This window comes from Protopterus annectens, chromosome 1.part1, assembly GCF_019279795.1.
Source record: "Protopterus annectens isolate FY-2018-M chromosome 1.part1, PAN1.0, whole genome shotgun sequence".
NCBI lineage: Eukaryota > Metazoa > Chordata > Ceratodontiformes > Protopteridae > Protopterus > Protopterus annectens.
Genome location: NC_056726.1, coordinates 1,921,750,907 through 1,921,770,591, shown reverse-complemented (window position 1 = coordinate 1,921,770,591; position 19,685 = coordinate 1,921,750,907).

Sequence of the window (19,685 nt, the reverse complement as noted above, 5' to 3'; positions counted from 1 at the left end):
TGTGTGTGTGTGTGTGTGTGTGTGTGTGTGTGTGTGTATCTGTGTACATAAAATATATATATATATATATATATATAAAAATATATATATATCTATATATATATATATATATATATATATATATATATATATATATATATATATATATATATATATATATATATATATATATATATATATATATATATAATTTCCCCGAAGCACAAACAGCCGGGCATATTTCCGTGAAAGTGCTTTTTACTGATAAAGCACTTTCGCGGAAGTATGCCTGTAGCTAGAGGGAGTCATGGAGGAATGACTGTTGCGGAGATCATACTATGGTGCGGATAAGGGAATATTCCCTTTTCCTCACTTTAGTGCAATCTCGTAGTGAGAATATTAAAGTGTGGGGGGGTGTGAGGCGGCACAGCATAAAGTTGATTGTTTTTTCTTTTTTTTTTTGGTTAATGCACTTTAAGGAAAGTGCTTTTTCGGTGAAAGCACTTTCATCAAAAGCTCTTTCATTAAAGTGTGTTTGGTGATTGTGGATTCGGACTATTGAACTTTCGTTCAATAGTCCTAGATCCATATACATATATCTATATATATATCTATATATATATATATATATATATATATATATATATATATATATATCTATCTATATATATATATATATATATATATAGATAGATATATATATATATATATATAGATACACACATACACATACACACACACACACACACACACACACACACACACACACAAATGCAATATTGTTAAAGAGATAACAAGATAACTTTGGAATCAGGTTTAAGTAAAAGCAGATACTCATTCAGTCAAAGATTTCTACATTTATGCTTCTGATTTGCTGGCTGGAGTGTAGTCATTGAATTTACATTTTTAGGCAGTTGCTATGTCTTTCACCAGACTTCAGAAAAGAGTGACTAAGCTTGATACATATATATATAAATATATATATATATATTTATATATATATATATATATATATATATATATATATATATATATATTGATAGGCCTCTCTCTCTTTCTCTCATGCGATATATATATATATATATATATATATATATATATATATATATATATATATATATTTATATTATGTATATATATTATTGATTTCTTTATTAACACAGATGGTTAGGCCAAGTGTGTTTGGTCAGCATCTGTTTAACAGTCCACTTCTAGTCAATTAAAAAAATGGTCAACATGTGTGAGATCTCATACTTCTCTGAGGTTGAGAATATTCCCCTTCCCTAATTTTGTGCAATCTTTGAGTTATTATATATAATTAGCAGGGAATGTGCTGGATATATTCCCTCCCTACACGGTGGGTATAGCAAAAAACATTGTTTCTTATGTTGTTTTTATTTTACTTTTTGCATGCTCCAATCTGTTTCTCAGTGCATGTGTATTGCTGCATTGACATCTGCATTTTTGACATGTTGTGGATGTTGTTTTCCCTGTCGACAAATGTGAATGTTGACATAACATTAGATAATCATATATATATATATATATATATATATATATATATATATATATATGTGTATCTATATATATATATATATATATATATATATATATGTATCTATATATATATATATATATATATATATATATATATATATATATATGGGTGTGTGTATGTGTGTGTGTGTGTGTGTGTGTGTGTGTGTGTGTGTGTGTGTGTGTGTGTGTAGAGAGAGAGAGGGCAACAGATATGTACAGGTTAACTATAAGAGCTCTTGTCCAAAGCATTTGAAAACCACTGTCTTAAAGCCAGAGACCTAAGTGACTTGTAGTTTGTGTGAGCTGCTGGTAACTGTTAAACTCAATTTTGAGCTGGTGCAGGCAGTAATTGAGATGGAGCAGGAGTTGGATTTTTGACTTTGAGAGCAGGAGTGTAATTTTAGGGTTAGGGAGCAGGATGTTAGTATTTGTGTAAAGGAAGTAGAAGGGAGATTATGGTTTAGAGAGCAGAACAGAAGTTTTTGGGTTAAGGAGTCATTGGGAAATTTAGGTTTAGGAATGGAGTTTAGAGATTTAGGTTTAAGGAGCAATCTGTATGCGAAGACTGCCAGCCCAGCTAGCTGGAATTCTCTAAATAACTCTATGTTATTTGTGAATAGTAATATGATTTGGATGCTTGTCTTACACATATAAGAAAACTATATGTTATGTATGTATTAAACTACTGGTGTGTTTAACTGTATATTCTGTACTGAGCTTCAAGAATGTAACCACAGTGTACCCTACTGGAAAAGAGCAGATCTGTGTATAAACTATATGCCTATGCTATGTGTGTTTTCTTAGTAGTTGCTGGAACATACAGAGTTAACTTGTAAACTTTGTGAAAATAACTGAAGAGTTTTACGATGTGTTATACAGTTAGTCAATACAAGAAAAAGACAGGGTGTCTACAGCTCAAATCTAAAAGTATTTAACTGGTTTACGACTTCCAGTTCCAAACAACTTCTTAGGGATAAGTATTTTTGACACATAGGTGTTAATTTTAAAGTGTCTGTTAATGTGGGAACTAAAAGCAGAAGTGACAAGAATGATGTAATCTGAGATATCACAGCAGAAATGTTTGATAGTAATTTAAGAACTATTGTCTGTGCATTTTGTATTTGTCTTTGGACCTAGAAACATTCACCCAGCACTTCTGCCTGCATGCTGCTATGTAAGTAAGACTTAGATCATAGTATCTGTCTTGGAGATAGATATGAAAATAGTAAGATCAGTCTAGATGTGCACTGTATTTATGTGAGACTCTCCTGCATGTTGTTTTAAAATATTTCCTGTGATTCTAAACTCTGTTGTCACTGTATTGAGTTATTGAGTATTGTCTTGTGCTTTTATTATTTATTATTAAATCTATTTAAACCTTTTAATTGTGGTTGGTTTGTTTAAAGATATTTAAGCTCTTACAGTACTTGCATATGTATTTGTTGACACTGTATAGGCCACTCCAATAGCCTTAAAAGTTTGGACACACTTACTGTTTGGATAACAGCAACATTGTACAGCAGAATTGGTCATCCTTTGGGTAGAGCCTTATAGTAGCTAATAAAGAGCTGGTTGGTGGCAGTGATTACTACCTTATAGTCTGGCAGAAGGGGGCATATCTACTGTACCTTTACCAGCCTTCCCCAGGAGTGTTTGTATGTTTGTATATAAATCAAATCTCAAAGTGTGTGTCTGTGTGTGTGTGTGTGTGTGTGTGTGTGTGTGTGTGTGTGTGTGTGTGTGTGTGTGTGTGTGTGTGTGTGTGTGTGTGTCAGCTACTTGGGCAGGGACACTAAACACTGGTTGGACAGAGGGGGTGCAGAGGTTTTGGCTTGACCACTCGGCTGAGATCTCAGCCATATAGTTGTGCCTCTGGGGAGTCTTATTGGGGATCTGGAGGGAGAGGGAGAAACCAACCCCAGACTGACTGTGATCTCTGTGTGCTCTTAAGGGAAATTGTAATATACTGTGTGTGTACTAGTCATCTTCCCAATGTGCACATCCCTCACTTGTGTTAGTGGTTGGGATTGAGGCTACTTGATTATTGGGGCAGGGCAGTGGGTGTCACATATTAATTGTTTGTCAGTGGTGGGATAACCACATCAAATATTAATTAATCAATAGTGGTAAGACAGACACATCACATATTAATTGGCTTGTAGTGGTGTGGATTGAATTCCTGTATCTTGTATACAGTGATCACTGAAGGTGCTTGTACTCTTAATCAGCCATGCAGTGAACATTAAGAGCTCATATCACAATAATTTTATTTTTTGTTAGCTTAGTCAGGGAGAGCAGAGAAGCATGTCACCAGAGGAGTATGGTAAGCTGACAAGGAGCCAGTTGGCAGAGATATACCAAGCTAAAGCAGACATGATTGCAGCTTTAGTCACCAAATACATGCAAGTACTTTAAGAGCTTAAATTATCGCTACACAAAACAGCCACAGTTAAAGGGTTTAAAGTATTTAATAATAAATAATAACAACACAAGACAATACTCATTAATTCAACACAGTGACACTAGAGAGTTCAGAAATCACAGGGACTACTTTAAAACAACATTATAGGACAGTCTGACATAAATATAGAAAACAGCTAGACTAATCTTGCTATATTCCTATCTATCTCTAAAAAAAATACTAAGATCTAAATCCTACTTACAGAGCAAGGGAAGTGCTGGTTATTTGTCAGCTTCAAAACAAAATACAAAATGCTCTCTCTTTCTCTCTGAGATAGTTTTTTAAATTTATAATACACATTACTGCGGAGTCATTTCAGGTTACATCATTCTTGTCACCTCTGCTCAAGTTCCCAGGCTCACAGAACTTAAAATGTAACACTTCTTTGTGATCTGCAGCTGCCAGGAAGTCACAGAGCAATAAAAAACATTTTACATGTGAAACCTAGTAATTATCTCTGTCTTAAGACAATAGAAAGAAGCTCCTAGTCTAGACATCCTTTCTCTTAGCTTGAGATCACACACAGTCATACAATTCTTTACTTATAAGATTATTTTCTTAGAGTTAGCAAGTTAACTCTTTATGTCCCAGTTTGTACCATAAAACATACATTACATAAGCATAGTGTTTATACACATTTATGCTTTCTTCCAGCAGGGTGCACTGTGGTTACATTTTTGAAGCTCAAAACACAACACAGTTTTCTTACATTTGTGAAGCAAGCCTGTGGATCATATTAATATTTAAAAATATCATAAAATTATTTACAAAATTCTATCTAGCTGGGCCGGCAGCCTCTCAGTTTATCACAAACTGTATGAGAGGTTTGAGTTGTTCAGCTATAATTGGAGCCCTCCAATCCTTTTTGTACTGTATCTTGGACTGTAGGCAGGTCAAGTCTTGTTCTTAGAATGGCACAGTTATCAGTATACTGGAGTATTATGATCTACCATCAGTGATTGTCATATGTGTTATGCCTAATGTGAAAGGCAGTGTCCTAAGACTGAGGACTATGGTTGTTGTTGACTAGTTAAAGATGTGAGATATTGGTAATTGATTTTGTAGTTCACATCCCATTTGGTTATGTTGCTAACCAACCATATAGGACTGCCATTTTATAGGATTAAGGCTATGAGCTGCTAATGTATTATGTAATCTTAAGTTTGATTCCCTCAGACTAAATTTGCTACTGTGTGGCTGTGAAGAAGTCACTATTGCAAATAGGGCTTCTGATCTGCTCTGGAAAGGGGCAGTTGTGCCTAGTAAATTTACTCAATTAAAAGTAAATTAAAAACAGATTCTTTATACTGCATGACTCCTTGGTGGACATTGTTTCTTGATGGTAAACATTAACTCAGAAGGCAAATTCACTTTTCATGTCCAACTGACAATCTACTAATATTGCTCAGCCATGCTAAATATGACTAGGAGCAGCCTTTCTATATTATTTTGCTGTTTCTGTTAAGCAGCCCATAACCCTCTGTCCAGATTTTTGGCTTATATGTTTGGTTCGTTCCTCATAGCATTTATAGTTTTCTGTTAAATCACTGCAGATTGAAGTAATTAAATAATGACAGGCATTTTAGTTTCAGACATCATATCCTTCAGAAAATACATTCTAATGAAAACCCTGGTATTCTAGCAACTATGTTTATAAGAGCAATATCTAAAATATGTGCCTATTTTTGGTCCTTTGTCCCCCTGTTATTTGTGTTTCTGTCTAGATTTCTTGTGCCAAGAGTTTGAGAGCTATGTTAACATTACACAATGGCTTAGCAATCCAATAAATTTAAACAGCATTGTATCAGATTGCCACTCAAAAGCTGAGGTTATCGAGACCATATTAAAGTTTAGTTTACATTGAGAATTATGGATAATCTGATCAGAACCTAGCCTGGGGGAAATGTTTCATTTTGGTGCTTGTGCATACTTGTAAACATACTGCTGGAGGGATTAGTGCAGGTCTGGGGGAAATGTTTCATTTTGGTGCTTGAATATACTTCAAACTACTGAAAGAAATTAAGCTTTTGGCATTTTGCTATAGGTCCATTTCTCATAAAACTGTAATTTTCTGGTAGATCACTGGCAGTGGCAGATCTTCGAGGACTGAAGTCAGAAAATAATGGCAGGCAACAGACATTGAATTAGATTTTCAGAATTCATCATTCAGAAAATTCATACTATGCTAATCAAAATCTGTTATTCTGTCCACAGTCTAAGTTTGGAAGTGCAGTATTTAAAAAGTGTCACTGAGTGCATTTATGTGCCTTTGTTTGGTCGCCCATTATTTGTGTCTTTGTCTAGATTTCTTGCTTTAATAAATTGAGAGGTATGGCCATAATATCTGACATCATATAAGTAAATAATTAATTCTGTGGAGCTGTATCTCTGCCTTCTGCTGGTTTTAATTTCAGTTTATCCAGTACTGACTTTTGATGCAATGCATCATTTTGCATCTCATATCTCACAGACTATATCATGGGATGCTGGGTGGTGATTAATAGCATATCACAGCATAATGAATAAGAAACTGCAATGTAATGTTAGCTTAAATATATTCATGGAAAATAATATTGAATTATAATATTAAGTCATCAATAGAACTGTTTATGCAAGTATAAAGTTAAAAGATTTAGTACGCTGATAGTAATTGTTTGATATTTTACCCATAGTATGTGTATGCTGTGGTTGCTAATAATATAATATTGCACCTGTGTTATGATACTATGTAATATCAGTTTGAGTAATGTATTATGCACTTTTACCCAGTGTAGGGCTTCCCGTCCTACAGGTATATAGTTAATAGTCCTAACGTACGGTGCTTTGTCTTGTGAAATGTACATTCATTGGCAGAATGAGGACTGCAGTAAGTCAGTAAGCAAAGTAATGACAGATGCATTTAGTGTCAGGCTCAGACTTCATATGCTTCAGAAAATGTATTATATTGCAAAGCGTATTATTGTACCAACTTCATAAAGGCAATATTTATAAAACTAAACTATCTTCTTGCGTTCTGGCCTCCAACACCACGCCCTTACATTTTTAGCTTTATCACTAACTGCTGAGTGCTAACTGTAGAACCAACAGATTGAGAGACAGGTTACCTACGCTTGGTTTTGTTCTTGAAGGCAATTCACCAGCTGATACACAGTGTAGTACTTGTTAGAAATAATTAATTTGTTTTATATGTGTAGTAGTAGACTAGTACAAGTTAATTTTATTTTTATATAAGAGTATTTTAGTTTTATACAAGTTCAAAGTTGTATACAAGTTCAGATGTTACTAATATAAATAAAACAGTTTTGTTCTGGTTTATATTTTATGTTATTGAATGAAGAAGGCTGAAGCATAGCCGCAGTTAGTTTTATTTTTTAAACCAAAATTGTAATTTAGTTTTGTACAAGTTCAATTATCAATATAAATAAAAAACTTATTGTTCTTCTGCTTATTTTGTGTTTCATGATCATATTTTGGTTGTCTGTTATTCAGTTTGCATTTAAAAGCTGGTATCCCACAATTCCATTGGAGTGGGTGGGGCTATGCAATTATGTATGCACATTTTATGTTAATCAGCACATGGATTTTTACCTATTTTTCATGTGCCTTTATCCAGATTTTTGATATTTCCAGGTTGAGAGGTATGCCCCAGACTGAGTGTGTTACCTGTGTGAGTTTAAGGAAAATTATGCTTGATGTAGAGAACTACATCTGAAAATATTGGATGTAGCCATTTTTATTCTAAGCAAAAGTCCCTCTCCAGTGTCAGTGGTAAGGATCGAGTCTACATGATTACTGACCCAGAGTGGGGACGTTATAGGAATGATTTAATGCTTTTATTTATTTGTTCACCTGGTAAGTAACCTGGTACTTCTTGGAAACTTTTATCCACAAAAAAAAAAAAAAAAAAAAAATATATATATATATATATATATATATATATATATATGTGTGTGTGTGCAAGTATGTACGCATGTGTGTGTGTATATATATATATATATATATATATATATATATATATATATATGGGTTACTTTAGTTAATTGACAGCTTACTCCATCTAAACCAACTTCACCGACACGGCAGAACATCGACAACAGGAGAGCCAAGGTTTCCCACACAGTAAGTAAGCATTTGGCCATCAACCTGAACTTTGCCCCTTACCCCGCAGAAGTGCATTCTCGGAGTTGGAATATTTATGAAGGGGGTGTGGGGTGCATAGCCCCCCACATCAGTTGATTGGTTTTACTGGTAGTTGTTGAATTCGGGATGGCCAAACAGTTACTTTCTGTGTAGGAAATGTCAGCTGTCCCATTGTCGATGTTCTGCCATGTGAGTGAAGTTGGTTTTGATGGAGCGGGCTGTCGATTAACTAAAGGTAACCTACATATATATATATATATATATAGATAGATAGATATATATATATAGATATATATAGATATATATATATTTATATAGATTTTATATATATATATATATATATATATATATATATATATATATATATATATATATTTACATATATATATAGATATAGATACACACACACATATATATATATATATATATACATATATATATATATATATATATACAGATATAGATATAAAGATATACATATATATATATATATATATATATATATATATATATATATATATATATATCTAGAGAGAGAGATAAAGATATAGATATATATAGATTAGATATAGATATATGTGTGTCTATGTGGGATTCATTCTTAATATTGGCACCTTAAAATATTGAGAAAGTAGTAAAAACATAAAATATTGCAACCTTTTACTGCACCTTCCCACCTCCTGCTAATAATATATACCAACAACAGGACTGGACAACAATGAGGAATGAGCAAATTCCACTTTTCAATATTTTGCATTTTCAACATTTTGACTGTCTGTCATTGTACATTTCAGTCGCAGGAATCACACACACACACTCACTCACACTCACACACATACACACACTCACACACACACACACACACACACACACACACACACACACACACACACACACACTCACTCACACACTCACTCACACACTCACTCACACACACACACACACACACACACACACACACACACACACACACACACACACACACACACACACACACACACAATCATAAAGATAAATAGATAGAAAGGGCCATATCTATATAGATACATCTATAAAGGCATATATCTATACAGATATATCTATATAAATATAGATAGTTTAATAGATATTACACATTGCAGTAAAAGATAATCAGTATCAGTTTTAGAGTCCTAGAAATTCTGTGTTTGCCTGCATTGCAGATGCTGCCCTAGTATAGTAGCAGAGAACTTTACTGCCAAGTGTAAGCCATTGCCTGGTGCGGACTATAATTTCACAACATGAGCAGTCTTTGTACATCAGTAGATGAGTAAGAGGAGTGGTAATGTTACTCAATGCTAGAAGTCTAAACCTCAAAATGCACTCTCTCAAGGCACTCCTAAAAATGGAGAACATCGATATCTGTGCAGTAACTGAGACCTGGTTCAAGGCTCCAGAGAGCACCCTTGCAATACCAGGCTGCAACTCTTACCACACTTTTCGGCCACCAAACTAGGACCAAAACACTAAAGGTGAAGGAGTGTCAATATTCACCAAGGATATTCACGCCACCAGGCTAGTTGCCCAACACGATGCATCTGAAATTCTCTAGGTGCAACTAACACTAGGTAAGACTGCAAACCAAATTGTAGCTTGCAACAGATCCCCCACCACACCCCAAGATTCTCACTACACCTTTCTAAACATACTGAAAAATATTAAGACAGAACTAAACACCCTAATACTGGGAGATTTTAACTACCCTGCCATTAACTGTGAAAACTACTCATGTACCAACACCTTTGCCCAACGGTTCTTGGAATTCATAAATTCCAATGACCTGGATCAACTAATCCATAGTCCCACCAGGGGCTCCAATATCCTAGACCTAGTCATTGCCAACATGGGAAATCGATGCTCCACACCTATGGTCACCTCCTCGTTAGTCAGGTCTGACCATAAGCTAATCTCCCTTAACATCCACATCCCACCCACCCCCCTCAGTAAGGAAACCTCCATAAAAAACTTCTCCAAAGCCAACTTCATGCTACCCAAGTCAGAAGTGACAAACGTCATGACACCCATGCAGACGGGAACAGAAAGTTCAACTCCTGAATCCTACGCTAAGGCATTGTTTGAGCACATCCACTCATGCATGAATCATGCCTTCCCAAATAGAACCAAGATGTTGTCATCCAAGAAAAGGAAACCAATCTGGTGGTCCCCTGCCATAAACAAACTTTACAACAAAAGGAAGAAACTGTTGCAGAAAAGAGGAAAATCCCAGGATGCAAAAAAACTCCCTTGCCAGCCTCAGTAAGAAACTGAGATCCCTCATAAAATCCTCCAAAGCTAGTTACGGAAATAAAATTGCTAAAGATTCAAGAGACAGTCACAAGGCATTCTATAACTATGTCAAGAACATAAATGGCAATGCTCAGATCTGCTCTGAGCTACAACAGAATAGCATGAAATATACTGATCCCAAGGATATTGCCAATATCCTGGCAGATCAATTCAGTGCCAACTTCACCCCTCTCTCACCCCCTAAATGGCCTATCTCAATACTGGAAGATTGCCAAATTCTGGTAATAATGACCACACAGGAAAAAAATGCACTTTCCAAAGCTAAGAATACAGCATCCATGGGACCAGATGACATCCCGGGCTGTGTACTACATGAACTACAATACGAACTGGCACCTCACCTAAGTGTCACGTGTAATCATAGACTCACCTCAGGTTTCATGCCCACTGAGTGGCACAGAGCTACAGTTATCCCACTCCACAAGGGGGGATCCACCTTGGATCCCGGAAACTACCGTCCCATCAGTATGACGAGCCTTATCTACAAGGCCATGGAGCGTATTATCATGGAACTTATAAACAAAGACATTGACAACCTTCAAACACTGGACCCCACCCAGTTTGGGATCGTGAAGTGCCTATCTTGTTTCCTGAACCTGAGGGACTTCTACAAATCAGTCTCCCGAGCCATGGACAAGGGTAAGGTGGTCCACACAGCCTATCTAGACCTTGCCAAGGCCTTTGACACCATCCCCCACTCTGGAATCATAGATAAACTTACTAAGCTGGGCATTAATCCCTACATCACCCAATGGGTTGCTACCTGGCTTACTGATAGAACCCACACTGTAAAAGTAGCTGACTCCAAATCCTACTCCAGACAAGTGACAACTTCTCTGATGTGCAGGCCAACACTAAGGGACTCTGGCTAACAAAGTTCACAGATGACTGCAAACTGGGAGCCATTATTGAATCCCCAAATGATGTGGATACTCTACAAAAGGGCCTTACAGGAACAGATGCCTGGTGCCAGAGCCATGGGCTCAAGCTCAATGCCAAGAAATGTATAGTTATCCCCTTTGGGAAAAAAACATGTACTCGTGAATTACCATATAGGCGGCAGTACACTAAACACCGAAAGTGTGATAAGAGACTTAGGGACACAGGTGGAGAGTGGACTCACCTTCGATAACCACATCGACACAACAGTCAGGAAATACTTCTGTGTGGCACACCTCATCACTAAGGGCTTTTCATCCAGAAAAAAGGATCATTGTCCCACTGTACTCATCCCTCATTAGACCCATTATACAATACAATGCCCTGTTTGGTATGTACCTCTCAAGACATCTTTAACAACTGGAAAGGCCGCAGAAATACCTCTCTAAAAGAATCACAGGCCTAAAGCAGATGCCTTATGCTGACCGCCTTAAAAAACTCCAGTTATACTCTATCGCATATCGTCTGCTCAGAGGCGATCTCTGCTTAACATACAAGGCCATGTCAAACCCAGAGCTGTTGGACATGCTACACTTAAAGTAATCCCAATCCCTCAGAGCCACACGCTCCAGGTATCTAAACCTTGTCATCACAATAAACAAAACATGCTGGAGGGATAGGTTCCTCACCCAGAAACTCCACAGACTCTGGAATAGATTGCCCATACATGTCAGGCAAAGTGCTTCTTTGGCCCTCTTCAAAAGGAACCTCGATGATTGGATGGGAGAAAGGAAATTCACCCTGGGGATCACGTCAGTTTCCCTGCTAGACAGGGGTCCAGGGAAGTAAATAGTGTGGGAAGAAATAGCCACGGAATTGTTATGGCTAGGCTTGTATAGGCCCTAGGGCTGATAGCCTAGTACCAACCTTTGAACCTATGGTTATAAACCCATATAATATGAAGTAGTGAGCTAAATGTTTAACCAACAGAGCCCATGTAGTTAGAGTTACAGGTTCCACATTCCACATCTTATAGTAAAAAAATGTCACCAACAATAGTCTCCTGAGATGTTCAGTGTTGTATGGTCTCAAAGGAACATAGTAACATGAACAGCAGTAGGCAAGCACCAACAAGGAATACAAGAGGCCTAGACATATACTTGTTTTTGAAGCATTTACACTGAAATTACAATTTTCATGTTTAGCCAGGTCTTGGGGCCATCTTGGAGACTGTAGGTTCATAGGTAAATGCTAGGCCAATTGTCCTTGTGGACCATTTTAAGCCTAGCCAATTTCCATTTCAAATGTGATAATCAAACCCTGTACCTTGTGTGTGAGGAACACACCTTTTCCATTAAGCAAATCCCAACCCTCATATGTGGTAGTTATTCTTGCAAGAAATGACTAAATGTTCTTCATATCAATCACTGCTGTAGTAGCCTTAGGTACATGGGTTTATATCCTGCCAAGGATGTAACAGCTGGCCAGTTTCCAAAGCTTCAGGGCAGCTGCTATACATACAAACTATCAAGCAGCTCTAGATGAATTAACTAAAAGACATGTTTAGATGTGAAGCCCTTCAGAAAGTACAATTACAACTGTACTCTTACCATAAATGTAGATGTCCGAGTGTGTTCACTGTTGCAGTCATCACCGTAGGGTTCTTCCTGCCAGCAGCAGCCCCCGATCGTCCAGAATCCCCAAGTCTGGATCGGGCGCCAGCTGAGGTCACATTTATCCTGATGTCAATGCGATGGAAGGTATAAAGACCTCTTTTCTTTCCCCAGATGTCAGGTGCCCAGAAAGAAAAGGCTAAAAAAGAAACCATGCCCAAAACCTCAGCAGCCAAAATACCTCATAACAGACAATACTCAAGGAAAAAACAAAAGAGGGGATAGGAGGGAGGGTAACCCGGACTGCAACAGTGAACACACTCGAACATCTACATTTATGGTAAGAGTACGCAATTGTACTATGTCCTTCGTGGTTCACTGTTGCAGTCATCACTGTAGGGTTGAGTCCCAAAGCTAAGAAAGGGTGGCTGGAGGAGAAACAGAGGGAGTGGTCACAAAACCTTGCAAAACTGCAGAAGCAAAACCTGCCCTGGATTTAGAATAGAGAGGGCGTTTGTAATGCTTAGAAAAAGTATGTACAGAACTCCAAGTAGCAGCTTCCAAAATATCCTTGGTAGGAACCCCTGAAGTAGTAGTAGCCCGGGTAGAATGAGTCCTAACATTAACAGGAACTGGATTGCCATGATAAGAGTAACAGAACTTGATGCAATGGGCAATACACTTGGAAATAGTTTGCTTAGTGATTGCTTTCCCCTGAACAGTAGGAGCATAAGTGACAAATAACTGATCAGATTTCCGGAATATCTTGGTTCTGTCCAGGTATAGATGAAGCTGTCTGTGCACGCCGCGTCTAGAGAGTGCAAAAGACTTTCTTCCTCACTTTGAGGATCAGGATAAAAGGTAGGCAAATGAATAGACTGATTCAAGGCCACTGCCGAAACCACCTTGGGCATAAAGGTGGGATTAGTCCATAGAGATACCCTGTCCTGATGAAAAATAAGGAAGGGTTCCACAGCCATGAGTGCTTGCAATTCCGAAATTCTTCTAGCAGAGGTTATAGCTAAAAGAAAAGCAGTTTTCCAAAACAAAAATTTTAAATCCGTGGAAGCTGCAGGTTCAAAAGGAGACAACGTTAATTTCTCCAAAACATAGTTAAGATCCCAAGTGGGAACAGGAGCCCTTATAGGGGGCTGAATATTCTTAGCCCCTCTAAGAAATTGTTTAAGTAATGGATGAGAAAAAAATCAGAGGATCCGTATCGTAATGTGCAGAAATAGCAGAAGCATGAAGCTTAACAGACGAAAAAGATAGGCCCGTATGTAATAACTCTGTCAGATACTGTAAAATCAGAGGAATGTTCCGAACAGAAGAATCATCACCCTGGACTTGACTGCCGGAGCAAAATCTTTTCCATTTTCCCGCATAAGATTTTCTAGTGCTGGGCCATCTAGCTTCAAGGATTACATCCAATACCTGTTTGGAAAGGGCAGAGGTGTTTACAGACCCTGGATCCACCAGGCAGCTAGATGCAGAGTCTCGACATGACTATGCAGTATCCGGCCATCCCATTGAGACAGTAGATGAGAGATTTGAGGCAGAATCCAGGGAGGTTCCTGAACCAAGTTCGTCAGAGTGGAATACCAGAATTGCCGAGGTCAGTTGGGAGCCAGTAGAATCATATGCGGTCTGTCCTGTTTTATCTTCAGAAGTACCCGAGGTAGAAGAGGAAAGGGAGGAAAAGCATATACTGAGAGGTGTTTCCAACTGAACGAGAGGGCATCCACTTTCCTTGCTAGTTTGTGGTAGGTCCTTGTGCAGAATGTTGGAAGTTGATGATTCTGAGGGGATGCAAAGAGATCTATGTCTGGACATCCCCAAGCCTTTATAATCATCCTGAATATCCGAACATCCAACATCCATTTGTGTGGATCTGAAATGCATCTGCTCAATAAGTCTGCCAGAGTGTTGCCTTTCCCTGGCAGGAATTGCGCTTGTAAGTCGACACTGTAGGTCAGAGCAGTGTACCACAGAGTCATGGCTAATCTGCACAGGGGGTAAGAGTGAGAGCCCCCCTGCTTGTTGATGTACCACATCACTGTAGTGTTGTCTGTCCATATCAACAATTGTCCTGGTAGAAGAAGGTCCCTGAAGGCAATCAGGGCATTCTGTACAGCTAGCATCTCCTTCAAATTTATGTGCAGGTGCATTTGCTCCTTCGTCCAAACACCCTGAAGACATCTCCTGTGCATGTGGGCTCCCCATGCATAATCTGAAGCATCCGTTGTCAGAACTTGGTTGGTTGGTGGAGGACAAAAAGGCTTCACCTTGTTCTGTAGACAGGCTTCGGCCCACCAAAGAAACTCTCGCTGGAGACAAGGCAAAATCGTGACCACTGTTTCCAAACTGTGGTAATGCTGAGACCAGACACTCTTGAGGTACCACTGCAGTTTCCTCATATGCAGCCTTGCATATGGTATTGTCAGAATGCAGGAGGCCATGTAACCCAAAGCCTGCAGAATTTTTCTTGCAGTCAGCTGTTTCATTGAAGCCAGGTGTCGGAAAAAAGAAGCCAGTTGCACTTTTCTGTCTGGTGTCAAGGAAGACATCAGGGTTGAAGTACTCAGAAGAGCACCCAGGAAAGTAATCTGTTGTGGGTACCAGGATTGATTTCTTTAGATTCACTGTGAAACTGAGGCACTGAAGAAGATGCTGCACAAAGGCTAGATGCCGAAGTAGAGTGTCTTTGTTGTCCGCTTGAAGAAGACAGTCATCCACATAAGGGTAAATTTGAATCCCCTTCTGTCTGCAAAACGTCATCACTGGTGCCAGGCACTTCCTAAAGACCCTGGGCACAGTAGATAAGCCAAAGGGCAGCACAGAGAACTGGTAATGTTTCGAGCCCGCTTTGAAATGCAGATAACTTCTGCACTCTTGCCTTATAGGAATATGCAGGTAAGCTTCTTTTAAGTCCAAAGTCACCATCCAAGCGTTCTTGCCCAACATAGGTAGCAACTGCTGCAGAGTGAGCATCTTGAATTTTGGTATATCTAGGAATGTGTTTAGTACAGAGAGGTCGAGGATTGGTCTCCATGAATTTTCCTTCCTGTGAACCAGGAAAAGTCTGGAATAAAAACCTTGCCCTATTTCTAAATTTGGCACCAATTCTATGGCCCTCATAGCCAGGAGGGACTGAACCTGGCATTGTGCCTCTGCCCACTGATGATTTGGCAGGTCTGTCCAACCGTTCGGTTTTGGCAGTGTGGAAATGAAATCTGTAACCTCTTGAGACTATGTCCAGAACCCATTTGTACCGGTTTATGTGGTTCCAATTTTGATAAAAAAAGAGAAATCCTTCCCCCCAAAGGAGCTTCCAGGAGAGGAGCCCCTGGAACCAGAAAGGGAGAGTCATAAAGACTGTTTTCGGTAGGGCTGAGACTTATCTTCACCTCCCTTGGGAGAGGGGGCACTCCACTGCCTATTCCTAAAATGAGACTGTGACTGTTCCCTGCCTCTAGAATGCCTGAATCTGCCTCTCTGAGACCTGTTCGAGCCAGGAAAGGACCAAGGTTTAGTTGGTCAGTGTCTGCTAAATCTAGGAGGTTGCACCTGTAGAAAATCCTTAACCGTCTGCATAGATTTGTCTTTGTCTTCCATTTTCTTCAATATCTCTTCAGCTTTGGACCCAAACAGAACATCGTGCTGCAAAGGGTCATCCAAAAGTTTGGCTTTAATCTGATCCGGCATGCTTTGATCCCTTAACCAAGCATGTCTTCTAATAACAGCACAAGTTGTTGCAGCCCTACAAGAAGCTTCCAAAGAATCAAAACCACAATGCAGGGTATGTTTACCCACTTGTTCAATAGCATGCAATAAATCCTGTAACTCCTGATTATCCACACCAAGAGACACAGCTGGCATCTTTTGTTGAAATACAGACAAAAGGTATTGCTGATACTTCATCATATGAAATTGACAGTTCAAAGACCTAATAGACAATGTAGCAGAAGTATAAACCTTTTTACCCCATCTCTCCAAAGCCCTGGACTCTCGGTCAAAGGGAACAGGATTTTTAGCAGAGGATGCTGTAACACCCTTAGGACCCGGAGAAATTGTTTCCGGATCAAGATTTTTAAAAAGAAATTTATGAGAATCTGGAACCCTATAATACCTATCCGGTTTGGCCGGAGTAGGGGGAAAAGAATCAGGAGAGAGAGAAGCTTCTGAAAAAACATCATCAACAATGTCCAATACAGGGGAATAGACAGAGGCTTACGCTGTGGGAGAAGAAGAAAATCCCTAAGCCTTTTCTTGGATTCAGAGAATTCCTGCCTTTCCCAATGAAAATGCACCCTCATATCATGCAAAGTTTCACCAAAAGAATAATCCTCAGGAGGAGAGGTGGAAGGAAAGGAATCTTCAGCATCAGAATCCTCATAAAGAGGAAAATTATAATCCTGCTCAAGGGAAGAAGCAGACAAAACAGAAATTTGTTCTGAAGAATCATAATCGGACTGTAATCTAGGCTTCTTGTCAGGAGGGGGATGAGAACCCCTGATCATAGTTAAGAGATCTTCAGCCATCCTAAGCAACTGCCTCTGAGGCCTAGGACCCTGATCAAAAGGTGCCTGCGCTAGCCACTTCACTTTAGCTGGAGCCTTAGACTTTGATTTAGCATGTAAACCCAAATCCACATTTACAGGAAGCTGTGAAGGCCTGAGAACTCCCTCAGAAGCTGGTACCTGCCTACTGGCTCCGGACCCAACTGAGGGAGCAGTATCCGAAGGTCCAGTCCCTGGCAATTCTGAAGACCCCATCAGCTTCACACCGGAGTTGGTACAGGCAATTAGTTCAAAAGAGGCGGACAACAGGGGCTGCAAAGGCGCCTCACTGACGACCTACGAACCAGCAACTGGCAATAACTGAGTAACATCCTTTGCTGTGGGCCTCGGAGGCCTGTCTGCATCCCTGTGCCTCTTACACACCCCAGAAGCTGGAAAAGAATATGAAGACATGTTATAATTAAACCTTTTTCCAAAATAGTAAAAGGCAAAGTTATATCTATGCCTAATAGTACGCTGATTAAATCTAGCACAAAACACACAATTAGCAACGTCGTGGTCAGGACCCAGGCAGGGAATACAGTAAGAGTGAAAATCCCTATAAGGTATTTGCTTCCCACAAGAAATACAATTATTAACTTTTTCTGACATCTGACTGGAGCAAGAAAAAGACCTCCCCAATGGGGTACTTATCTGTAAAAAATGAAAATCCTGGGATTAGATCCAAAAACAAACAGGAACAGGCCGATCGGCATCAGTGAACTGCAAAGGGCATCGCGTGGCAAGAACGACCGGGGAAATGGCATCAGCTGAGGTCTTTATACCTTCCGGCGCATTGACGTCAGGATAAATGCGACCTCAGCTGGTGCCCAATCCAGACTTTGGGATTCTGGCCGTTCGGGGGCTACTGCTGGCAGGAAGAACCCTACAGTGATGACTGTAACAGTGAACCACGAAGGACATCTTTACTGCTGCCAAAAAGTATGCTCCTCTGAGGCTTTAGAGGATTGACTGTCTGCGTGTGCTTTCCTTTGCTGGACAGATAAGTTCTATTTGGGGAAAACTTTCATTTTCTTATAATTACAAATGTTTTATTACTTTCCTCTTCAGGAAAGATGTTCTAAAGCTAGGCATGTTTCTTGAGACTGTTAATTACTTTTAAACCTAGCACTCTTTTTTTTCTGTCAGTTTTAAAGTGGTGTAAACTAACTGATAATATATTTTCTGTGGAGAAATTGTGTTTAATTTCCAGTTGCTGGGCTGCCATGCTGTTTGAACATGCTTTCTACTATATTTTTTTTTCTGACAAAAAAAGGTAACTTCTGTGGATTGGTAATTTTACTGGCATTTGCTGCTGGTCTTCTCAGGGAAAGTGGCACCATTTTCAGCTTGATATTGGAACAGATAGTCGGTCCAGTGGTAAGTTCTTATTCCAGCCACAAAAAGAAAAAAGTTAAACAAACAGCCTGTGTTGCTACAGTAAATTATGACACTTCTGTGGCTATTTGTTGTACCTCAGAATACTCATCTTTTATCCTGATTTGCTCTGGTATAGCACCTAAACTGAGCATGGACTGGGTGTTAGCCATGTTCTCTGCAGCTGTTGGATTCCCCTCAGTGGGCAACGGAGTCACTCCTGTTGGTCCTGAGAGATGGAACAGGGAAAGTTTCCCTGTTATGTCAGAATGCTGTGCCCATTCCTGGGGAAAACAGCGTCTGCCATTAGTAACACAGCTGGCTTAATTTTTCCTGTTAAAAAGGAACAGAAAACCAAAACTGTATCTACTCCTCCCCAAATCTGATTGGATAGCAGCAGTTTACTGGGAAAGGCTTGTGGTTTAATTCAGGTCACCAATCCTTTCTACAATAGTTTCTGGTAAAAACAGAAGGTTGCTTATTTTCCTGAAGATATTTCATATTCTGAGTCTGAACAGGAAGATGCAGAGATATATTCAGGGTTTTGTCCTCAGTTTTCTGATTCAGACTCAGAGGATATGTCAACTTCTGATTCTTTCTGCAGGGACTCCTTCTCTTAAGAGGATTTTCTAGACCCTACACCAAGTCCACCTGCTCTGTCTGCAGTAAAAGATGTGTGTCTTACTGCATACAGTTTTTTTCTGATAGTCAGACAACTGTCCCTAAGGCAGATAAGATGTATAAAATCCCTCAGTCTTTTAAATTGTTATACATAATTCCCAAACCTGACCAAAGAGCTACAACCTTAGTTGA